General features: G+C 34.6%; 1 protein-coding gene across 19 annotated transcripts in view; it reads left to right on the top strand.

The window, feature by feature from the left end:
* The window catches only part of LOC141389991 (sodium/iodide cotransporter), a 459,732-nt gene that overhangs the window by 21,252 nt on the left and 415,628 nt on the right, over nucleotides 1-22,852 (top strand). For 2 of the 19 annotated variants that reach the window (XM_073962373.1, XM_073962365.1), the window contains exons 1-2: nucleotides 16,205-16,331; nucleotides 16,914-17,213. The exons of 9 other annotated variants lie outside the window; for them this stretch is intronic. The gene's annotated coding sequence lies outside the window, so the exon portion shown is untranslated. Of the gene's footprint in view, nucleotides 1-1,416; nucleotides 1,591-16,204; nucleotides 16,332-16,913; nucleotides 17,214-22,852 lie in introns of those variants that run through there. 8 more of the 19 variants (XM_073962372.1, XM_073962362.1, XM_073962376.1 and 5 more) reach the window with 6 other exon arrangements.

Genomic DNA, 22,852 nt, shown 5'->3' on the forward strand with positions numbered 1-22,852 from the left:
AATAAAACGAATTAGGCCCAGAAATTTTTGCATATTTTGCATATTCTGCATATCGTGCATATTTTGACATATTTGTACATATCTGCATAAAAAGAGCATATGCAAAACTATATGCAAAAATATATTCAAGGATTTGTTGTCTAAATATCTAACCAAAATGGCTGAAATTTGGTATTAAGTCTTCGTTAGGGGTATGCAACTTTACAACTGAAATCTGTCCGCATAGGTCCACGTCTTCATATAGGCCCCATAGAACGGTAACTACCGATATTCGGTATTTTGAAAGTTGTAGCCTCAATATGCCACCGAAATGACTGAAAATTGGTATTTTGTCGTCGTTGGGGGTATAAAACACTCCACCTGAAATTTGTCGGCATTGGTCCACGTCTTCATATAGCCCCCATAGAATGGGACCTCCCGATTTTCGGTATTTTAAGGGTTGTGGCCTCAATATCCCACCGAAATGACTAAAATTTGGTATTTGGGTTTCGTTGGGGGTATAAAACTTTCCACCTGAAAGTTGTCGGTATAGGTCCACGTCTTCATATAGCCCCCATAGAACGGTACCTCCCGATTTTCAGCATTTTGAAGGTGGTGGCCTTAATATTACACCGAAATGGCTGAAATTTAGTACTTAGTCTTCATTTGCAGTATTAAACTTTCTCCCAGAATTTTTTCGGTATAGGTCCACGTCTTCATATAACCCCCATAGAACGGCACCTCAGGATATCTGGTAATTAGAAGGTTGTGGCCTCAATATCCCTCGGAAATGGGTGAAATTTGGTATTAAGTCTTCCTTGGAGGTATAAAACTTTCCACCTGCAATTTGTCGGTATAGGTCCACGTCTTTATATAGCCCCCATAGTACGGTACCTCCCGATTTCCGGTATTTTGAAGGTTGTGGCCTCAATATCCCACCGAAATTGCTGAAATTTGTCATTTTGTCTTCGTTGTGGGTATAAAACTTTTCACCTGAAATTTGTTGGTATAGGTCCACGTCTTCATATAGCCCCCATAGAACGGTACCTCCCGATTTCTGGTATTTTGAAGGATGTGCCCTCAAAATCCCTCCAAAATGGCTGAAATTCGGTATTAAGTCTTCGTTGGGGGTATAAAACTTTCCACCTAAAATTTGTCGGCTTAGGTTCAGGCCTTCATATAGCCCCCATAGAACGATACCTCCCGATTTTCGGTATTTTGAAGGTTGTGGCTGTGGTTATACATTTCTCTATTTTATTGACTTGTCTGAAGAGAATTTTAAACAGAAAAATTGTACACATAGACATTTTTGTACCTATTATTGAAATATTTATTGCATAAGAAAATATGTAAAATGCATAAATTTTGCATATGCAAAAATTTATGCATTTTGCATAATTTTGCATATGTCATATGTTTCGATTGCAATGTAATCAGAAGCCAAAAATATGCCCAGTCCCAAAATTTGACATGAATCGGACCAAAAATAGGGGTTGCATAAAATTCCGCTGTCTAGTTATCAGTGACAACGCGAAGAACCGCCACATCAAAATTCTTAGTTGGAGTTGGGCAAACTACGGCCATTAACCAAGCAACCACAACAATCAGCAGGTAAAGGGAACAGAGTAAACGAAGAACACCAGTAATCATTATTGTTGCAGTCACTCACTTGTTTACTTGTTCGATCATTATTATTCAAGTCGATCGATTAAAAGTGTTAAAATGTCACCTCTACGCTAATAAACTACACCAATAAAAACAGACACAGATTTAATAGCATTTTATTATACTCCCATTCGGTATATGAATTATATAAAAATGTAATGAAAATGAATTCCAACTAAAAATAGTTTCCGTGTTATACTGTTAAACTCGCGTGACTGATAACACGAGCTTACGTATGTATGTACGATTTTAAGTATTATAAACAGAGCTACAAGTAGAACATTGGTCATGCCACCTAGGCTAAATTCAAATGCAATAAAACAGAAATATTGTTTGTTTCAGACTGTAAGGTTAAACGACCTGTTTCAAATCTCCAACAACATAGTACTGAGTGCAAAATATGTCGGAAAATACCAAAACCTTATGAAAAGTTGTAAGCAAGATTTTATACATGCTTAAAGGCCCAACAAAATTTACAACTTTAGTAAATAGAATCATGAACTATGTCCGCAAATGGATGAAATTAAACTTCACTACTAGTTAGAATTGGAATTTATGAAGATCATCCAATATTATTGGGCAAAAAAAATAATAAATAAGAAAGTATCAGGTATACCCTCAGCCTCGGACCTAAAGAAAAGAAACAAAAACTGTTCTTCTAACGTTCATAAGGTTCTTTTTTGAGTTTTTGGTCCAAATTTCCCACGAAAAAATTGTATCGTCTTAACTAGGGCCGCATACACAACATGTTTGCCAAAAATTCAATAACTATTCCAGACGAGTCCTTTCCAAACTTTTTTTGGGAAGTACCCGTTTTGGACGTTTGGACCAAATCGGTTTCTCCCTTCAGGAAGTATTTATTGACTTGGCCCCGAAAAAATTGCGCCGTCGCACACTGGTCAAAACCACTGATCTAGCGGCGGGAAAGTAAAAAAATCGAACTATAAAATTGCGAAATACTTTCCATTGTGTCGATTACAGACATTTTGCAGACAAAGATTTTGTGTTTTCATTTTTGTTGTTGTAAATATTCACTCAGTTATTCACTATCAAATAAAAGAGTTTTTGTTGCATCAGATTTTAAAAAAATGTAGCAAAAAAATTAACTTCATATTTGTTTAAATGTTAAATAAATTCGTAATGAAACTGGAAGAAATTTATTTTTAATTAATAGCAGAGTGTGTGATTTAAATTCTAAAAATTAGTTTGGGGTCTGGTGGTACTTTTTTATATAGCAATAAATTTTCAAAAAATTCATTTTTTAGTGTTTTTATGGGTTGTTCCATAGAGTGCATCTTGTAAACTTGGCCGAACTTGGGTTCGACTATTTTTTTGGGGAATGAAATTGGACTCTCTCGATATGGAATAACTACATTAGGGCTGCAAATATTTGCAAATCTTTTGATGACTGCACTTTTAAAGTAAGCATGAAATGTTTCTCAAAATCGCTTTATCTCATCGAGATATGAAGATTGGTATACCACATTGGGATCTCCGACGAATATTTCGCCGTGTTACATGAATTTTTCCCAAAACAAACTTATACTACCCTTTCCATATAGTGGTGTAGGATATAAAGATCCGAGACGGGCTGTTAAACTTCACTTTTCCAAATTGTGTGTGGGAGGTACCCTAAGGACTGCACCGATATAGTCCATATTCCAACCTGATACATGACTAGATGAAATAAACGCAAATATGCAAAGTTATGATTAATCCGGTTACTCCCTTTAAGAGTTTAAACCAAAATTGTTAATTTTTTTTTGGGGAGGTACCAGAATGAGTGAACTCATATGACCCATCTTCGCACTTAAACTAAGTTTGTACAATGAATGCCAAATTTTGGACCCAATCAGTTGCTTCGTCCAAGAGTTTTAACATGTAGCAGACAGAAAGACGGGCGGACATTGCTAAATATACCCCAAATTGTCTGAAACAGATTTTGTCCAAACATATTTTGGGTCTAAACCCATTATTTCGGTGAGCACATTTTTGGTCGTATCAAAGTGCATATGGAGATTTCTGAGTGAAATCGGACAACTTTTCAAAACGTGTTTTTTTTTATTCCCTTTATTTTTTACTATGGTGATGCTGTTTATTAGCAAAACATTTTAGTATATTTTCAGATGTTTTTGACTAAAGGCTCCAGAGATTCGTGCCTTGAAAAAGTCGAATTCTGTAAAAACTATGCGCAAAGAAATATTCATAATTTTTTATATATTGGTTCAAATAGAAAAATATTTTTTTTTGTATATTTTTTGCAGTTTTGTCAGCTATCTACTAAAGAATATAAAAAAATGCACATTGTGCTTGGATGCAATTTTTGCAAATTAATATTTAAAACCATTTTTTCAAGGATTATACTCTTTTTTTGAATTAAGCTTCGCTTAATTACAAAAATGTTAAGTCCTATTTGGTAGTGGGATTCGAATAATTACTATTTTTTCTATTTTTTTTTTAATTGTCAAGAATTTTTTTCCTCCATACTACCGTGCAAAATTTGTTTTCTTATCCAAAAAATAAAAAGTTGAATTTATTAACATTTGCTTTGTTGTTTTATGTAGGAATTCATCTTAAACATCTTAAAAACTTCATTTTTCGATTTTGAAAATGGTTTAGCATTTATTGTATCAGCATTAGTGGGTATTATTGAATGAAGTTGTTTAGTATAAGTTTGGCAATTTAATTTCTCTCTAATTCAAATCCTTCTTCGTATTTAAGTAATCATCTTCTGGTCCAAAAATCACTTTAATATTTGGTAAATTATTCGGCTCGGTTGTCCATTCATATAATTTTAAGCTGTAGTTTCAAATTAGTTAATTTATTTATTTGGGATCTACTTAAACTTTACAAAAGACATCCTTCTCACTGAAGTGACGCAATACACGAGTGAGGTGGTAGGGAAAGTTCGTTCATTCGAACCTGCCTGCACATAGTCGTCCTTTCTTTGCATGCAGGTCAAGTTCAAAGATGAGCTATATAGGCCCACATTTTCGTACCGAATTAAGTATAGTTTGACATTTAGGGTTCCTAGAAGTTAGACTTCTTCACTAAAAATTGTGGACATAGATCCACGTTTTGGAACAGCCCCCATATAACGGTACTTGGTATTTCTGGTATTTGGAAGATTTATTACATTTCTTCCCAAATTAGCTATTATTTGGCGCTTAGGACTCCCAGTGGTCAGGCAGCATCTGTATAAAAAATTGTGGACAAAGGTCCACGTTTTGTAAAAGCCCAAATTTACGAAGGCTGCACGAAAACAATCTGGCATAGGAAACACCGCGTGTTGCCAGGCGCAATTTGATTTTTTTTTTGGAAAGTTTGACAGTTTTTAGCCTAAACTTACTCAGGACAGTTTGTCATACTACCAGGTGTTGTGTTGTTTACAGTGACTTGAAAAAATCACATTGCAAAAAAAATGGAATTTGGCTTGAGAAATGTAGGACGGTTTGTTATGAGTGATACACTACAATTTTTTTGCCTGAAGTCTCCTGAGAAATTCTAAAAACGAATACGAGAAAACGAATCATTCTTCATCATGACAACGTCATCTCTCACACATCGATTCAAACCAGCGCCTGTTTGACCAGAAAAAACGTCGAATTGATGTATCATCCGCCTTACCGCAATGACTTCATTTGATTCCAGCCTATCAAGAAAAAAGGCGTGGTCAACGATTCGTCGCCCGAAAATGTTATAGAAGCGTTCAAAAACCATGTTTTGGAGGTGTCTCAGTCAGAGTGGAAATAGTGATTGAACAAATGGTTTGTGCGCATGAAAAAGTGTAAAAATCATGCCGGAGACTACTTAAGAAAACGAAAAAAAAACTATTTTTGAAAGTAAATATTCGCATTTTCATTGTTAGGCCAGATAGTTATCGTGCAGTCCTCGTAATCTAACCGCCCGAATTCAGGTATTATGAAGTTCCTAGCTACATTTCTTGACCGAATTAATCATTATTTGGCATTTGTGGTTCATATGAATAAAGGAACTTCTCCTCCAACAGTTGTGGATATAGGTCGACGTTTTAGAATAGTTTTTATCGATGTCTTCGGCCCAAATTTGATGTTTTATATACTTCAGGTTAAAGAAATAATGGTTTTAGACCCAAAATATGTTTGGACGAAATCCGTTTCTGACAATTTGGAGTTGATTTAGCTGATGTTGATTTAGTCCGCCCGCATGTCTTTCTGGCTGGCTGGTCCGCACAATAACTTTCGAATCAACTGATTTGGTTCAATATTTGGGTATCGCAATATTTTGTACATATCGGTCCACCACTCCCGCTACCTCACACACAAAAGTTTAAAATTTTTCGTTAAAATGGTTCGCACGATAACGAAGAGAGTAACCGAAGTGGTCATAAATTTGCATATTGCTGTAATTTGCCATTTGAGGTTTCCAGTGGTAACGAAAATCGTCAACATAGGTCCATGTTTTGATAATGCCTCCATATAACGGTACCTCCAGATTTTCGGTATTTTGAGGGTTTTATCAACATTGCTTGACGGAACTACTCGTAAATTGACATTTTAGGTTTCCTACAGTCTCAAAACTTGTCCACCAAAAATTTTCAACGTAGGTCCACACTTTGATGTAGCCGCCATATAAAGGTACCCCCTGATTGAACACATTTTTTTAGATTAGACAATTTAAGCATTTGGGTTTTCCGATGACAGGAACGGAAATTAATTATTCCATTTTAATTAAGAAAATTTTATGATGGAGATATAAAGAGTTCGGCTCTGCCGAACTTATCGATTGTTTACTTGTTTTCTTTATATTGTTCTTGAGTCCAAAAGTTTGTAATACATTTTTATTAATTAAATGGAATACAAAGCGTGTCTGCGTTCCAGATCATTTGTAATAATTTTTACAAAATGTTACAGAATTTCGTATTTTATATAAATCTTGGTACTGGTATAATTGAAAACTTGCTAGAGGGCGAACATATCAAGTATAAATTTACAATCAACATAACATAATTACATTATCATATTTTGAAATTTAATACATTTATTTTCTTACATACCTCCTATTCCCTTCTGGCCAAAAGAATTATGTGTCATTGACCCCTAATACCCTTTAGCAATACATTACATATTTTAAATTTCTAATTCAAATAGGTACACACATTTTTATTCAACGGTATCGTCTTTCAACATTTCCAAGAAAATCCAACCTTGCCTATTAAATACAATAAAATGGTTAACTTTTATGTGGCTCCATTTCTGCGAATACTTTTTTTAAGCTCTCGTTTAATTGAAATGACTTTGTCGCTTTTGTGATTATTTTGGAATTGTTTTTGTTGTTGTGGTTGTTTATTTCGTTTCATTTACCGTCTAATTATTGCAAATATATTTTTGGTTAATAAATTCTTTGAAGTGATCACATCTGGTGTTTTGGATTTTGTTTGCCAATTACTTTTTATTGGTCTATTTTTGTATAATTAGTATTCATTTCATAGATTTGAAACTATACATTTGAATTTGGTTCATTTCTTCAATTAACATAACAATAAAATTTTTTTAATGTTTCTGTGATAATATTATTATGGAGCTCTTAATCCTCATTTAAATGGAATTGGTAAAAAAACACATTTATTATGATAGCGAAATAAAATACATAATGTTTAGGAATATAATAATAAAATTAGGCTCATAACAATTCGAAATTAAGTTGTCGACTATGGAAAGTGTTTATGGTAAAAGTGAAGAATATATTCATATTCACACCGCTTGGTTCAAGGATTATCATAGTCCGTTTAAACGGCAAATTATGTTCGTCTGCCTCAGTTGCGTCCACATTCTGCGGAAAACAAACATGAATAGACCAAATCTGTATATCTCGAGTCCCTAAATAAAGCATTTGACCACAGCCATGCTTGTTGTTAAGGTTGTACTGAGTTCTTTTAATACAGCATATGGAAGTGAGAATACCTTTCATGCATCATGTTGAAACCTTCAAATGGAACATATGATACTTAGAATCTAGATATTACAACATTGATATTACAACATTGACTGTCGCCAGATCTACCATAAAAAAATCCGATTAAAAATGCTAGAAAGAAGGAAGGGGTTGCCCCACCAGAAAATTTCGAAAAATTAAACATTTTATTGTTGGTTTATCGTGAAATTTAAGTATCATACGAGTATAACATTGTGCGTACTTTTTTAAGTCAATGTTTATTAACCATATTTTTACATCGCAACATGATAGAAGAGCAAAAAGATAAGTGTCTCGCCGTTTTTCACTATCTTACCTACCAGAAATTTAGGGCCTCATTTTTGAGGCTCATGTCTTTTAGATCATTTAGAATTTTGTTATTCTTTCTGAGACGTTTTTGGCCAAAATTTAGATGTAGTTTGGCATTTAGGGATCGTAATGCCAAGAAACTTACTCATCAAAAATTGTAGAAATATGGCCACTTTTCCGACCAAAATTGCATAAAAAATTATGGACATAGTTCCACGTTTTAGAATAGTCCCCAAATAACAGCGGTCACTACGGCCCCACTTTTTGGGGTGTTTTTTTTTTTCAATTTGAAAAATGGTCCCATTACAAAACGACCCTAATGAATATCGAATTATGCCCCGAACTTTCAAATGCAGCAATATATTTAGGGTGTCATTGTTTAAAGATATCCGTTCTATAGTTTTTGTATATAACTCCCACGCACAATGATTGTGGGACTTATGTCCGTCAATAAATGCTGGCCTAACTCCTATTTTTTTTTAATTTCGCAGACATTGCGGACATAACACGCACAACGGCCGCTTTTGTGCAGTCTTCACGACCGAAATCGGAAGAAAAACCTTGGTATATTCGAAGGGAAATTTACTTTCGACATTCGCTCAGAATACGGAAAGAAATCTGAACGAATTCCTCTTCGAAAAATCGTTTAGAAATCAAAACGAAATCTGACCGATTTTGCTTCCGAAATTGTTCAGATTTGGTGGACATACGATACGGTTTGCTGGGTTGATACAGTGTCAATGTGATGGTGAGATGATGAGACCATTCAAAAGAAACACAGAACAAAGTTGAGAGCATTTACCAAACAAGAGAGGAAATATGAGAGCTAATAATGAGAATGAAGGGGAAAATAGGAAAGTAATTTTTGCAACCCATGAAAATCTTACATATTTTTGAAAAAATAGTTGCTTTCGGATGGATATAAGAAACTGCACATGTATCTTAGGTGAGGTACCTGTACAGTATGAAAAAACTACATCACGAACGAAAATATGCCTTTAAGTCATTATTTACCTCTAATGTCTCCAATGTAAGGTTACATACAGTTAGACAACAAATGTATTGCAAACACCAACATTGTAAAACATTTGATATTAATTTTTAGTTTATGGCAACAAATTATGTAAAAACTATACACAGACAAAAATTACTATATTATAGAATAGTGTGCATAAAGTCTACATTTCATGAACGGCTTTCATAAAGCAAAAAAATACTGGTTTCTTCTGAGTGATTGAATAAAACAATTTTGGAGAGTTGTTTTGTTTTTATTGACTAAAAACATCCACACACAAAAGCACCAACCAAATCAGAGACAAATTTTGCTTACCGTTTCTTCTAATGATTTTCACTGTAGTTGTTATCATCTTGTGCTTTCGAATGGATATAAGAAACTGCACATGTATCTTATGTGAGGTACCTGTGCAGTATGAAAAAAACTACATCACGAACGACAATATGTAAAAATTCTTGAAATATTTTTTCTGTGTAAGGTTTTTTGTGTAAATCCTTGCAATTGGTCTTCCAGACAATATTCCACAGTTTATACAGTTGGACAATAAGGCCACCTGATTGTCTCGTTTGTTGTCAAAAACATTATTGTGATTTAAAATACAAAGAAACTCAAATCACAATAATATAAAATCTATTATGTTTGTTGTCAAAAGTTGTTAACAGAACTCTGAATGGCCGACCTTCTATAGGCCTTGCAATATTCTGTCGAAATTTACAAAGGTTTTTTTTTGCGATTTATAACAAATGCGGACTAAAATAATAATTATCTACTACTTGCACCTTTCAGGTCCAAAATTTGGCTTTCGTAATATTTTGTCCAAACTTAGTTTAAGTTCAAGGATGGGTTATATCGGTCCACTCCTTCCGGTACCTCCCCTACAAAAGTTCGGAAATCTTCGGAAAATTTGTGCGCACGATAACTCTTGAAGGAAGTAACTGAATTGGTCCACACTTTGCACATCGTGAAATTTCTTAGATTTCTTAGACTTAGATGAGGTACCTCCCACACAAAATTTCGGAAAAGTTCAGTTTAGGACCTGTTTACGAATCGCTTTGATTTTTGTTGTAGCAACTTCTATTCACAGCCCACCATACGACGGTACCAGTTTCATCTGGGGCAAGACAATACTTCCTGAGAAAATAGCCTGAAAGGTGCAAAAAAACCCTATGACACAGTGTGTAGTGGTTGGAGCGCAAGATAACTCTCGAACTGATCTGCCGAATCGGTCCATAATTTGGCCTTCGTAATATTTTGTCCAACCCTAGTTTAAGTTAAGCCATATCGGTCCACTCCTGCAGGTACCTCCCCCACAACAGTTCAAAAATGTTCGGAAAAATTGTTCGCACGATAACTCTTGTAGGGAAGGACCGATTTGGTCCATACTAATATATATACCAGATATAGATCAGGTTTGAATATGGACTATATTTGTCCATTCCTTCGGATACCTCCCACACAAAATTTTGGATAAGTTCACTTTAAGACCTGGGCACAGTGGATCAACTTGTATGGAGAAAGTGGCCAAAAATATTTAGAGTGTAAAAATCAAGCCAATGCGCCGATTACAGCTTTGGCTGCTACGAAGAGCGTTTTAAGAAACCACGAGCGTGACATTCTCCCCACTTTCCCCTCTGGAGGGGGGTATACGGTAAGAATTGTTTTATGCTGTTAATACAAAATGACATGAACAAAGGTCCCGATTATCTTATGATGCAAAAATATGCGTGGGGAAACAAAACAATCTCCAAATCAACATAAAATCAAACAATTTTAGGGGATTAAAAAATCAATATTTTTGTTTGAAAATTGGTAAAATTTTAAATATAGATCTTATGGAGTTCTTCCTGGAAGACATATACCGCCAACGTAAGACTAATTTGGAAGAAGATTTCTTCATCTTGCCACTGATGCCAATTATGTTAATGTACGTGGTCAGATAACAGAGTTATAAGTTAATATATCCATAGAAATCCTATTCTAGGGCAGCTTTAGTCAGCGACCCACCATTTATAGTCTGGCACTATATGGCAGCTGATTTTAATACTGAATAATCTTAAACCCATGACCTACTTTGGAAAATTATTCCCGAATTGGGCACTGGTGGGCATCATGACTAAAACCTTAGGTGAAATTTAAGTATATTATCGAATTAGCATTACAAAATACACTAAGAAAATATGCAGCTAACTAGAATTCCACAATACGCTAAAACACTATTTTTAATGAAAACTAAGCTATAAACTCCTCCTTCAAAATCCACTATAATTATTTTGCTATACGTATTAGATATTTTGAATATATTTACTTGCACTTGAAACGTAGGTTGTACCCACAACAAAAAATATTAGTCAAATGTTCCGACTTTTGAAGCTATTCTTAAGAAGATCGCGTTCGAATGAAACTAAAACTAATATATTTTTAAAAAGGTCCATGTCATAGCTGTCAGAGTTGCCAGATATTGTACCAAAATGTTGACATTAATTTTTTTATTTTTGGCCAATGGGTGGATCCACTGTGCTGGGGCTCAATTCTGTTTCAATGAAAATTTGAAATGAAAAATCTTATAAAGGAAAAAAGTGCGAAATGAAAAAAATATAAAGAAACAAGTAAGAAAGTATCTGTCAGCTGAGCCGACAGAGATATACCCTCAGCCACGTACCCGAAGAAAAAAAGTTAACACAATACTTCTGTAGGTTTTTTTGCTGTTAAGAAAATTTTCCAGGATGGAAAGGGCCGCAAAAAACTACATGTTGTAACAAAATTCAGAATGATCCAAGACGAGTGCATTTTTCCAAACTTTAGGTAGGGTGTACCCATAGGAGTGATCCGATGTAGTACATATTCGGACCTAATACAAATCTGTAGGAAATATTTTTTTTCTTTATTAGTCTATGGATATTTTCCTTACAGACTATATTATTAAATATGTTGTACTTAATTTTCTGAATTTAAATATATTACAATTTTACTTTTCAATTTACAAAGTTTGAGCTAAATCGATTTCTCTCTTAAAGGGTTATTTTACAGATTAGCCAGTTTAGGTGGTGCAGGTAGGATTTTCTGGACCTTTTTGGGTCATTATTTGAGGAAGTATGGACTTTCACACGAAAAAAAATTTACAACGTAGTAACAGGGGACGCAAGTGCAACCAAATTAATAAGATCTGAGAGGAGTTGTTAAACTATACTTTTTCCAAATTTTGTGTGGGAGGTACTCAAATGAGGGGACCGATATAGTCCATATTAGAAATCGATCTATGCCTGAAAGTAATATTACCAATAGCAAAGTTTGGCTCAGTTCGGTTATTCCCTCCTAGAGTTATCATGCCCACAATTTTGGCGAAACATTTTGAACCTTTGTGGGGGAGGTAGCGGAAGGAGTGGACCGATATGTTCTAACTTCGAATTTAAACTAAGTTTGGACAAAATATTGAAAGACCCAAAATTTTAACCAAATATGTTGATCCGTTCGAGAGTTATCGTGCACTCCAACTACGACACATGGTATTATATGGGTTGTTTGCAGTTTTCGTGCTGATTTCTGAGGATATATGGACTTGCTCCTGAAAAAATTATATCGTCGAGGGTATAAAAATAGTATACCTAGATATATGATTAATTCTGAAGCTCGTAGTGAAATTTTGTGTAGATTTTTTTTTCTTTGGCACTTTTCACATAGAACCAAGTTTTATATTACTTTCTTGTATCAAATCAAAAAAAGAAGGAAAACAATTTCATCACAAAAATTAGGAAAAATGTTTTATGTTTTTTTTTCAACAAAATTGATACTGATATTTGAACCATAGTAAAATTTGACGAAGAATATTTTTGTCTTTCACGTCATCTCTCTAAAGTTATGTTTTGTGGGACAGTTTTGAATAAACTCAGATGAAGTCCGACTTTAACCCAAAACGTGTTTTTATACCCTCCATAAATATTATGGAGGGTATAATTAAATTTGTCATTCCGTTTGTAACACATCGAAATATTGATCGAAGACCCTACAGTGTATATATATTCTTGATCAGGGTAAAATTCTAAGTCGATGTAACCATGTGCATCTCTCCGTGCGCCTGTTGAAATCAAGATTCAGCTCCCAATTTTATAGATGGAGCTTTGTAATTTGGTATGGAAGTTTCTATTACTCCTAGGGTGTTTGGTATTGTAAATGGGCTATATCTGTCCACGTTTTGATATAGCTCCCATAGAACGGTACCACCCGATTTGTAGAATTTTGAAGGTTTTGGCCTCATTTTTACACCGAAATGGCTGAAATTTGGTACTTAGTGTCCGTTGGGGGTATACAACTTTTCCCCAGAAATTTGTCGGAATAGGTCCACTCCTTAATGTAGGCCCCATAGAACTGTACCTCCCTATTATCGGTATTTTGAAGGTTGTGGCCACAATATCCCAGCAAAATAAATTGGAAGCAGTGCAATGTGGACTAGTTCTGCCACGGCATGTTTTGATGCAGTTCAAACGGAGTCGTGAAAAAGGCACTCCAGTCCTCACATTTTAACTGCATTTGGATGCAATCCAAAGAATCACATCCACTTGTCACATTTTAACAACATCCGGATGCAGTTCAGCGGAGTCGTGAAAAAGGCACTCCAATTCCTCACAATTTAACAGCATCCGGATGCAGTCCAAACGGAGTCGTGAAAAAGGCACTCCGTTCGCTACATATTATTAGCAGTTGTTAGAGATCCCTACATGTACATAAATCAGTTTGTACATCTCTACAGGCAGCGACATAAATTTTCCAATAAGAGATAAGCGTGTTAATATTTTCAAACATTTGTTAATACAAACTGAATAATATTTCATTTGTGAACATTTTTCCGGTAACTCAAGAGAAAAAAATTTCCGAATGGAGTGCTGTTGGAGTACATGTCGAAATCTTAACTGGTGATGGGAAGACAACCCATTTAGCAAATGAAACAAAAACTGTTCAGCTTGGAACAAATGGAGAGCGGAGGAAACACACATGTTTGCGATTGAATTCAATGAAGAATTTTCATAATTTGTGTTAATGTAATAAAGTTCTTAATATTTTTGTTTTACACAAATAATGCATTTTATTTGTTCTGGCATATTTTGTAATGGCTTGCACAATTTCTGCAGAATGCCTGTATCAAAACATGTGCTTTGGACTGCCTCCTATTCTACCCCAAAGGGTTAGTTAAAATGCAATGCCAAAGGGTCAGTTAAAATGCAGTGCCAGAGGGTCAGTTAAAATGCAGTGCCAAAGGGTCAGCTAAAATGCAGTGCAATGGAGTGCCTCTTTCCGTAGTCACGCTCTTGTAAAAATCATGAGTGAAAATGCATAATTTGATGCACTTCCAGATCACTTGTACATATCATTTAACTGCCTCTTTTGAGGCAAACTTTTTGCTGGGATTCCATCGAAATGGCTGAAATCTGGCATTTAAGTTGGAGGTAAAAAACTTTCCGATTGAAATTCGTCGGTATAGGTACACATTTCGATTCTAAGGGTTGTGACGTCAATATCCCACCGAAATGACTTAAATATTTTATAAGTCTTCTATGGGGTTGTAAAATATTCCAGAAGAGAATCATCGGTATAGGTCCACGTCTTCCAAATATACGCCATAGAAATGTACCTCTTCATTTTCGGTATTTTTAAGCTTTTAGGCACATTATCTTACCGAAATATCGGAAATTTGTGTATTTAGTCTTCTTCCGCCACATCCTCCTCTGTAAAGTTGCCAAAGACACTATATACCTAAAATGCAAGGATTCCAAGATATCTTAAGTCGAATATTTTGAAAAAAACTAGAAACAGGCGGAACTTGCCCCGCCTACTTTGGTTACTTTCCGATGTAAACTTTAAAATCGCCGATACACGTGTCCCATATTTTTAGCTCTACTTTCATAATCTACTCTCTTGTCCTTGTTAATTTTTTTTTTTGTTGTAATTGAGGCATGGAGTAAAAATGAATATAAAAAAATCAAATTTTTCAGATATTCCCGTTTTGAGTCCTTTAGGTCAATATTTACCTCTAATGTCACCTGTAATATGATTTTTTGCTGGGTTTATACACATTGCTGTGAGGTTACATATGTGTTTCATACTTTCATTATATTTTATAACTGTACATCCCCTGTCGATATTTAATTGTCCACATATTCATATAATAATTATCGTTGCTTATGGAATTGGGAATTGATTCATTGTAATTATAATCGTCTCAGCGGGAAAATAAATAAACGATTAATTTCAACACCTAAACAATGGCAGGTTATTAAAAAAATTAAAACTGAATTTCATGATAATAATAATGTTGCTTTTAATTTTTAACTTTTAATTAAAATAATTTGTCGATTATCTATTTAACATTATAATAATTTATATTTTTTTTTGTTTTTGTGGTGTTGTTAAATTCATTAAATGTGACATTGTTTTACAACAAGTTGCATGGGATGTAATCGAAATTTTCGTATACTCTGCAAATGTTCATAATGCTCAATCAAGAATAAGAGGTTTTGGGCCGACTATTTCCATAAAGAGATGTTCATAATTTACAACTTGCCAATAAATAATGTGCAAAATTGGACAAACTAGTTGTTTATTTATTATCTTTATTCTTCTTTTGAAACACAGCATTTTGTGAGTATGTCTACCAAAACCTGGGCACATGTCCAAAATGTTTTGTAAAGTGGTTTCTTGATTGTTATCCATCAAAGTACATACATAGGTACCAGTTACAGAATTTTTGTCCTAAAAGCCGAACCAACCCCGTAGACTGAAGTAGATTTCATACAATTTCGGAAGATGCCAGGACCACTGTGTCTTGCTCTAGATACGTCGAAATGTTTGTAAAACATTTTCGAACAAATTAAGAAAATTATCTACAGCAATTGTGAATTCATAGTCAATGTCTTCCGTCCGTACAGATTAATTTGCTATTGGTGGGGTAAAATTGGGTCATCAAATTGTTAACTAGTGTAAATTGTTTTTATATTTCCCCATAACAACAACTGAAAAATTGTCCAAACAATTTATTTCTCGACCTCAGTTTTCAAATTATTCACTTTACTGAATGAAGTGTTATCGATTTAACAAAATGAAATACTTAATTTTAATTATTTAATAAAGTTACAATTCGAAATGGTGCATAAAATAATTAAGCAATGATAATAACAAATGCCAAAAACAACAACAAATACATATTCAAAAGCCAACAATTTAACTCATCGTCATCACCACCGCTGCCGCCACAACGGTAGTTTTATAAATAAAAATCATGGGATTTATTGAAAGCATTGACATTCGTTGTCGTTCGGAAAATGTGCAAATTTCGAATTACAAAGAAAAATCTTAAATGAAAATGAAAATTCAAGTTCAATGATTTTGTGTGTTGCTTAATTTGTCATCGGTTTGTGTGTTTGTGAGTGTGGCTGATGTTGTGTGATTTGTGGCGTCTGATAACAAAACGAAATAAATACATATAAATAAAAAAAACAAGAAATTATAAACAAAAGAAATAAATCAATTGAATAAGGAATACAAAGGAAGATACGGAATATTGTGGATTTTTTTTTTTTTGGTTAGAAAAATCAAACAAAGACAACAAACAAAAAAGGAAAATTCAAACAGAACAAATGATTTTGGCAAATAATAAATAAAAAACAAAAGCACCACTTTGCAGAAGAGTTCTTCTTCTCTTCTGCAAATAATATTGAAAAAATTAAATTGTGGAAAATTCATCATTATGTATGAATGAGCTTTCATTGTTTTTGTAGTTTGTTGTGATTTTTCTTTTCTTTCGTTTGAGTGAATCTTTTCATATTTTTTGGTAAAAAGCCAAAAATTAAAAACAAAACGCATTAAGTAAAAAAATCGTTTTGTTGCCATTGCATTTTATTATTTCAATTATTGTTTCATTAATATCAATGTAGTTTTGTAAAATTGTCAATTCTCTTTTTCTCTTTAAAATTATTAAGAAATGCGTTTCAATATTTTTATACAGAAAACATCAGTACGCCGGTTCACAAGTTGCATTCAAGTTTTTAGTTTACGGCGCCATGCATTAACGCTAATTATCTGTGCTGTTTATAGCATTTCCGTATTCGGAACTAAGTATGTAAAGTGTGAACAAAATATGTAAAATAAATTAGATTCGAATGAGAAATGAGTGAAAAGTAATAGTGAAATAAATAAAAAAAAATAAAACAAAACTTGGAAGAGAAATAGAAAGCCACACATATGGCGGAAGAAAATTGATTATCTAAATCAAGAAGGACTTAAAATATTTTTTAATAAAAAATAAGTAAGAAAAAACTGTGGTAAAAAACTCTTGTAATAATTTTTTAAGTATCAGTCGGCTTTGCCGACAGAGATATACCCTCAGTCTATGTGAATTGAAACGTTCATCTACGGACAGATCAATTGTATTGAGGGTCTTTTCAGAATTTTGTGGGCCTTTTTGGACATTTCAACTTGCCGACAAAAATGAGGATCAGGATTAAAGTTCAAAAACGAATGGACCGACATAGTCCATTATGGAAATGGATCTTATTTTGGGAGTCATATCTTTTCGATTGATATTGCGCCAACCAGTCATTTCAGTGGGTTATCGTATAACTTTGAGCCAGGAAGCATGGACTTGTTCACCGAAAATGAAACTAAGTTAGAACAAAATATAACGAAGTCCATATTTCGGACAGAATCGGTCGATCAGTTCGAGAGTTATCGTGTTCTCCAACCTCTACACACGGTGTCATACTTCTCAAGAAGTATGGACTTGCCCCTGAGACCGCCGTAATTGAGGCAGCAAATGCAACTTGCTTCAACAAAAATCAGGTCTTAAAGTGAACTTATCCGAAATTTTGTGTGGGAGGTACTAGAAGGCGTGGAACGATTGAGTCCATATTAGAACCTAATCTCCGCCCGGTAAAAATTTAATGATGTGCAAAGAGTGGACCAAATCGGTAACGCCCTTCAAGAGTTATCGTGCGCAAAAAATTTCCGAACATTTTTGAACTTTTATGGGGGAGGAACCTCTAGAAGTGGAGCGATATGGCTTATCTTCGAAGTTAAACTGAGTTTGGACAAATTATTACGAAGGCCAAATTTTGGGGCGAATCGGCAGATCCCTTCGACAGTTATCTTGCGCTCCAACCTCTAGACACGGTGTCATAGGTTTTTTTTTGCAACTTTCAGGCTATTTTCTCAGGAAGTATGGACTTGCCCCTGAGGAAACTTGTACCGCCGTATGGTGGGCGGTGAATGCAAGTTGCTTCAACAAAAATCAAAGTGATTCGAGAGCAGGTCTTAAAGTGAACTTATCTCAGCCCGGTAAAAATTTAACGATGTGCAAAGTATGGTTACTCCCTTCAAGAGTTATCGTGCGCACAAAATTTTCCGAACATTTTCGAACTTCTGTGGGGGAAGGTACCGGAAGGAGTGGACCGATGTAACCAATCTTCGAACTTAAACTAAATTTGGACAAAATATTACGAAAGCCAAATTTCGGACTGAATCGGTTGATCCGTTCGAGAGTTATCGTGCGTTCCAGCCAGGCAGACATATGGACGGACATGGCTAAATCAACTCCAAATTGTCTGAAACGGATTTCGTCCAAACATACTTGGGATCTAACACCAATGTGGTATACGAAAATTCATATATCGACGAGATAAAGCGATTTCGAGATGTGTGTCCGTCCATTTAAATTTTTAGTCAAACTATAGGCCGCAATTATCAATCAATTATCACGAAATTTTGCATGGAGGTCCGGTTCAAGCGAGAATAGACCCCTATAGTTATTGGTGATGATCGCAAAATATTTAGTGGTTGAAATGGACCAAAAACAAAACGTTTATCCGATATTATAGCGCCTCTGTAGGTTGCAATTATAGTCCGATCGGCGTGACGTTTTGAGTAATATTTGAGTTTCTGATAAAGAAAGAGGTTGCAATTTAACATGATGATCAGATAATATTTAGCCGGTTAAATGAACCAAAACTTTTTTGTCATTATGTATTTTCTATTTTTAATTCTGAAAGACACATTCCGCCCACGTGTGCTATATTTAGATGTCAGTTATGTACGTGATCATCTCCATCAATGGAGTGACATTTTTATAGACCACTCTTTAGCACTTTTTCCAAAATGTAAAACTTCGGGGTTCGAAATGCGGATGGGATCTTGTATTGAGATCTCTAAAACACGTTGATAAGTTCTGCTAATGATGTTATTTAGCTGATCGCTGAGAAGGGAAGAACTGCAGTTTGAAAATGGGCTATATCTATATATATATAAAAGAGCTTAGTGAGTGAGTGACTGAGTGAGACGAAACCGCTGAAGCTAGAAAGCTGACATTTTGAGTGTGAGTTGCTGTCGGTGTGTAGGGATGAGATAAGGCTGGGTTTTTGGAAATTCGAACTAGAAGGGTACGAAAAGTACTAAAAGGTACTAAATATGGTACCCTTTGTATTAGGCAAACGGCAAGAGTTAGAATTCTGAAATTTGGAATAAGGGTAACTGATGGAGAGTTAGAAAGATGTCCCAAAGGGTTTTTGGAAATTCGACCTATAAGTGTAAGAAAAGTTACTAAATTTGGTACCAATTGTATATTTTGAGAGGATATAGCTACAATCTTCATATTTGGTATGGGTATCAAGGTTGGGAAGTAGTGTTCATATAAGGAAATGATTTTGGAAGTTCGTACATATGTGTACGAGAAGTACTAAATGTTACTAAATTTGGTACAATTTGGATTGGGGTGAACGGATAGGGCTGAAAACCTGAAATTTGGAATTTAGATTTCCGTTGAAGTGTACGATTGAGATATGGGAGTAGTTTTGGAAATTCATACTTATGTGTACGAAAAGTACTAAATGGTACCAAATTTGGTACAATTTGGATTTATATAGACATGAAAACCTGAAATTCGGAATTAAGATTACTGATGGAGTGAAGGATTGAGGTAGTTTTGGAAATTCTTACTTATGGGTACTAAAAGTAGTAAACGGTCCTAAATTTGGTACAAATTGGAATTTAATTACTTTTGAAATTTGGAATTTAATTACTTTTGGAGTGTAGAATTGAGTTAATCTTGGAAATTCGTACTTATGGGTACGGAAAGTACTAAATTTGGTACAATTTAAATTTTGTTGAACGGATAGAGCTGGAATCCTGAAATTTTGATTTAAGATTACTATTGGGGTGTAGGATTGAGTAAGTTTTGAAAATTCGTACTTAGGGGGTACGAAAAGTACTAAATGGTACGCAATTTGGATTTGGGTGAACGGATAGAGCCGGAGTGCTGAAATTTGGAATTAAGATTACAGATGGAGTGTAGGATTGAGGAAGTTTTGGAAGTTCGTACTTATGGGTACGAAAAGTACTAAAGTTGGTACAGTTTGGATTTAGATCAAACCCGTTCGTAGGTATTGATATGGTTACGAAGTTTTTCGGCAAATCACACACACGCGACCCGAACGCAAAGTAAGAGAGCAAATGTTTTGATTTTTTTACTTCAGTCTTGTACTGAATGTCATGCAAGCAGGTTGACACCGCTTTATTTGTTTTTTTTTTTTTTTTTTTTTGGTACACTGAAAAGATTTTGCAGTTGTACAGCAAATATGTGGAGGGAAGAATTTGAAAATGATTTTTTGTTTTGTATTAATATTTTTAATGACGCAGAATGCCTCTTCTGCAATGCAACAATAAAAAATGTATATAAACAAAGGAGAGGATTCGAAATGCGGTATATGTATCTGTTTGCATTGATGAAAGAACTGATATAAGGGACACAAGTCAAATGCTAATTTATATTAGAACCGTAGACAATTTGTTCTATGCATTTGAAGAAATTTTAAAGTTGAAATCGCTATCATTTAACTCTTAGCAATCGCAATTTTAATAAAAGAAACTGAAGTGGATACTTTGGACTGTGATTCACTGTATATTATTTTTAATTTTAGTCATACAAAGTGAACGCGCCAACAATATATTTTTGAAAATTTTGCCTTTTTAGGCGAAGATCATTTTTAGTATTATTTTTTTTTTTTAATTTGTTAATCGAGCTTTTTTATGATCTATAATGCAAATGAAAAAAAGAAAGCCGACGATTCGAACCCACACACCCACCACTATGTTTGGCTCTGAACGCTAACACGCCGTGACAACTATTTTCCTGTGTTTTTCATTTCATACTCAATATGAAAATCATCACCCTGTTCTGTTCTGTCAGTGTAATTTTACCCACACATAAACAATTTAAGCGCTCGCTCTTCTTGGTCGGCTATGATTTAGATAGAGCTGGGATCCCGAAATTTGGAATTAAGATTAGTGTTGGACTGTAGGATTGACTTAGTCTTGGAAATTCGTACTTATGGGTACGGAAAGTACTAAATGGTACTACATTTGGTACAATTTAAATTTAGGTGGACCGATACAGCTGTAATCCTGAAATTTGGAATTAAAATTACTTATGGAGTGTAGGATTGAGGTAGCTTCGGAAATTCGTACTTATGGGTACGGAAAGTACTAAATGGTACTAAGTTTGTTACATTTTGGATTTGGGTGAACAGATAGAGCTGGAATTTATAATTATGAATACTTATGGAGTTTAGGATTGAGGTAGTTTTGGAAATTCGTACTTATGGGTACGGCAAGTACTAAGTGGTACTAAATTTGGTACAATTTATATTTGGGTGAACGAATAGAGCTGGAATCCTGAAATTTCTGTTAAGGTTACTGTTGGAGTGTGGGATTGAGGAAGTTTTGGAAATTCGTACTTATGGGTACGAAAAGTACTAAATGCTAATAAATTTGGTACCATTTAGATTTGGGTGGACGGATAGAGGTGGAATCCTGAAATTCGCAATTACTGTTGGAGATAGTTATTGGAATTCGTAATTTCATACGAAAAGTATTAATGGTATTATGAATAGAGGTGGAATTCGGAAATTTACAGCCGATGTTAGTGAACGAAAACTACTAAGTGGCACAGAATTTGGTCCAAATTGTTATTGTGTAAAGTCGTAGAGCTGATATTGTGAAATTCGGTATTAGTATAGCAGTTGACGTTTAGAGTGGAGATAGAGAGGAAGTTTTGGAAATTCGTACTAATGTATACGAAAAATACTAAATCGCGGTTGGGATATAGTTTTGGATAAATGGAAATAATTTTTGAAACTTATACATACTGTTACGAATGTAACTGATAGGTTTAAGTTAATTTAGTTTAATTTCCGTTAGTTTAAAAAATTGAATTGTAACGTAAAGTTTTTATTACGCAGTTACTTTATTTAAGCAACAACAACAACTACCATGTGAGTATGGTTGTTCGCTTAGTGCGAATGTGCGTCTGTGTGTTCGTTGCACAGATTCGAGGTGTTACCAGATGTTCTGGATAACTCTCGAACACGGAGATTTTGGGGATAAATACAGTTGGAAGTCGCAACGGCGAGTTAGTTGTGTTTTAGGCGTTGAACTGAACAGATCGGTTAAAGAATAGCTGCGTGCTAGAGACAAGCTATGTGTTTAGTAATTAAAGTCGGTTCCGAATAATTGTAATAATGTAAATAAAGCATTGTAGAAACGTAATCTGAAACGAACCCTGTTTAATTTGGTACAAATCGTACTGGGGAATAAAACAACGTCTACACGGAGATTTGTCTCAAAATGTAACTGTTATATAGGGTAACATCCTCTGAATAATGGTATTCTACATTTTTATACCCTCAGCATTTATGCTAACGAGGGTATATACACTTTCATACGGGCAAAATGTGCTTCATCGAAATAATGGTTGTAGACCCCAAGTATGTTTGGACGAAATGTATTTCAGACAATTTGGAGACGATTGAGCAATGTCCGTCCGTCTGTTTGTCTGTCTGTCTGGAGCGCACGATAACTCTCGAACGGATCAATCGATTCGATTCAAAATTTGGCTTT

The sequence above is a fragment of the Musca autumnalis genome, unplaced genomic scaffold (assembly GCF_047663935.1).
Source record: "Musca autumnalis isolate F117 unplaced genomic scaffold, ASM4766393v1 scaffold_1, whole genome shotgun sequence".
Classification (NCBI taxonomy): Eukaryota; Metazoa; Arthropoda; class Insecta; order Diptera; family Muscidae; genus Musca; species Musca autumnalis.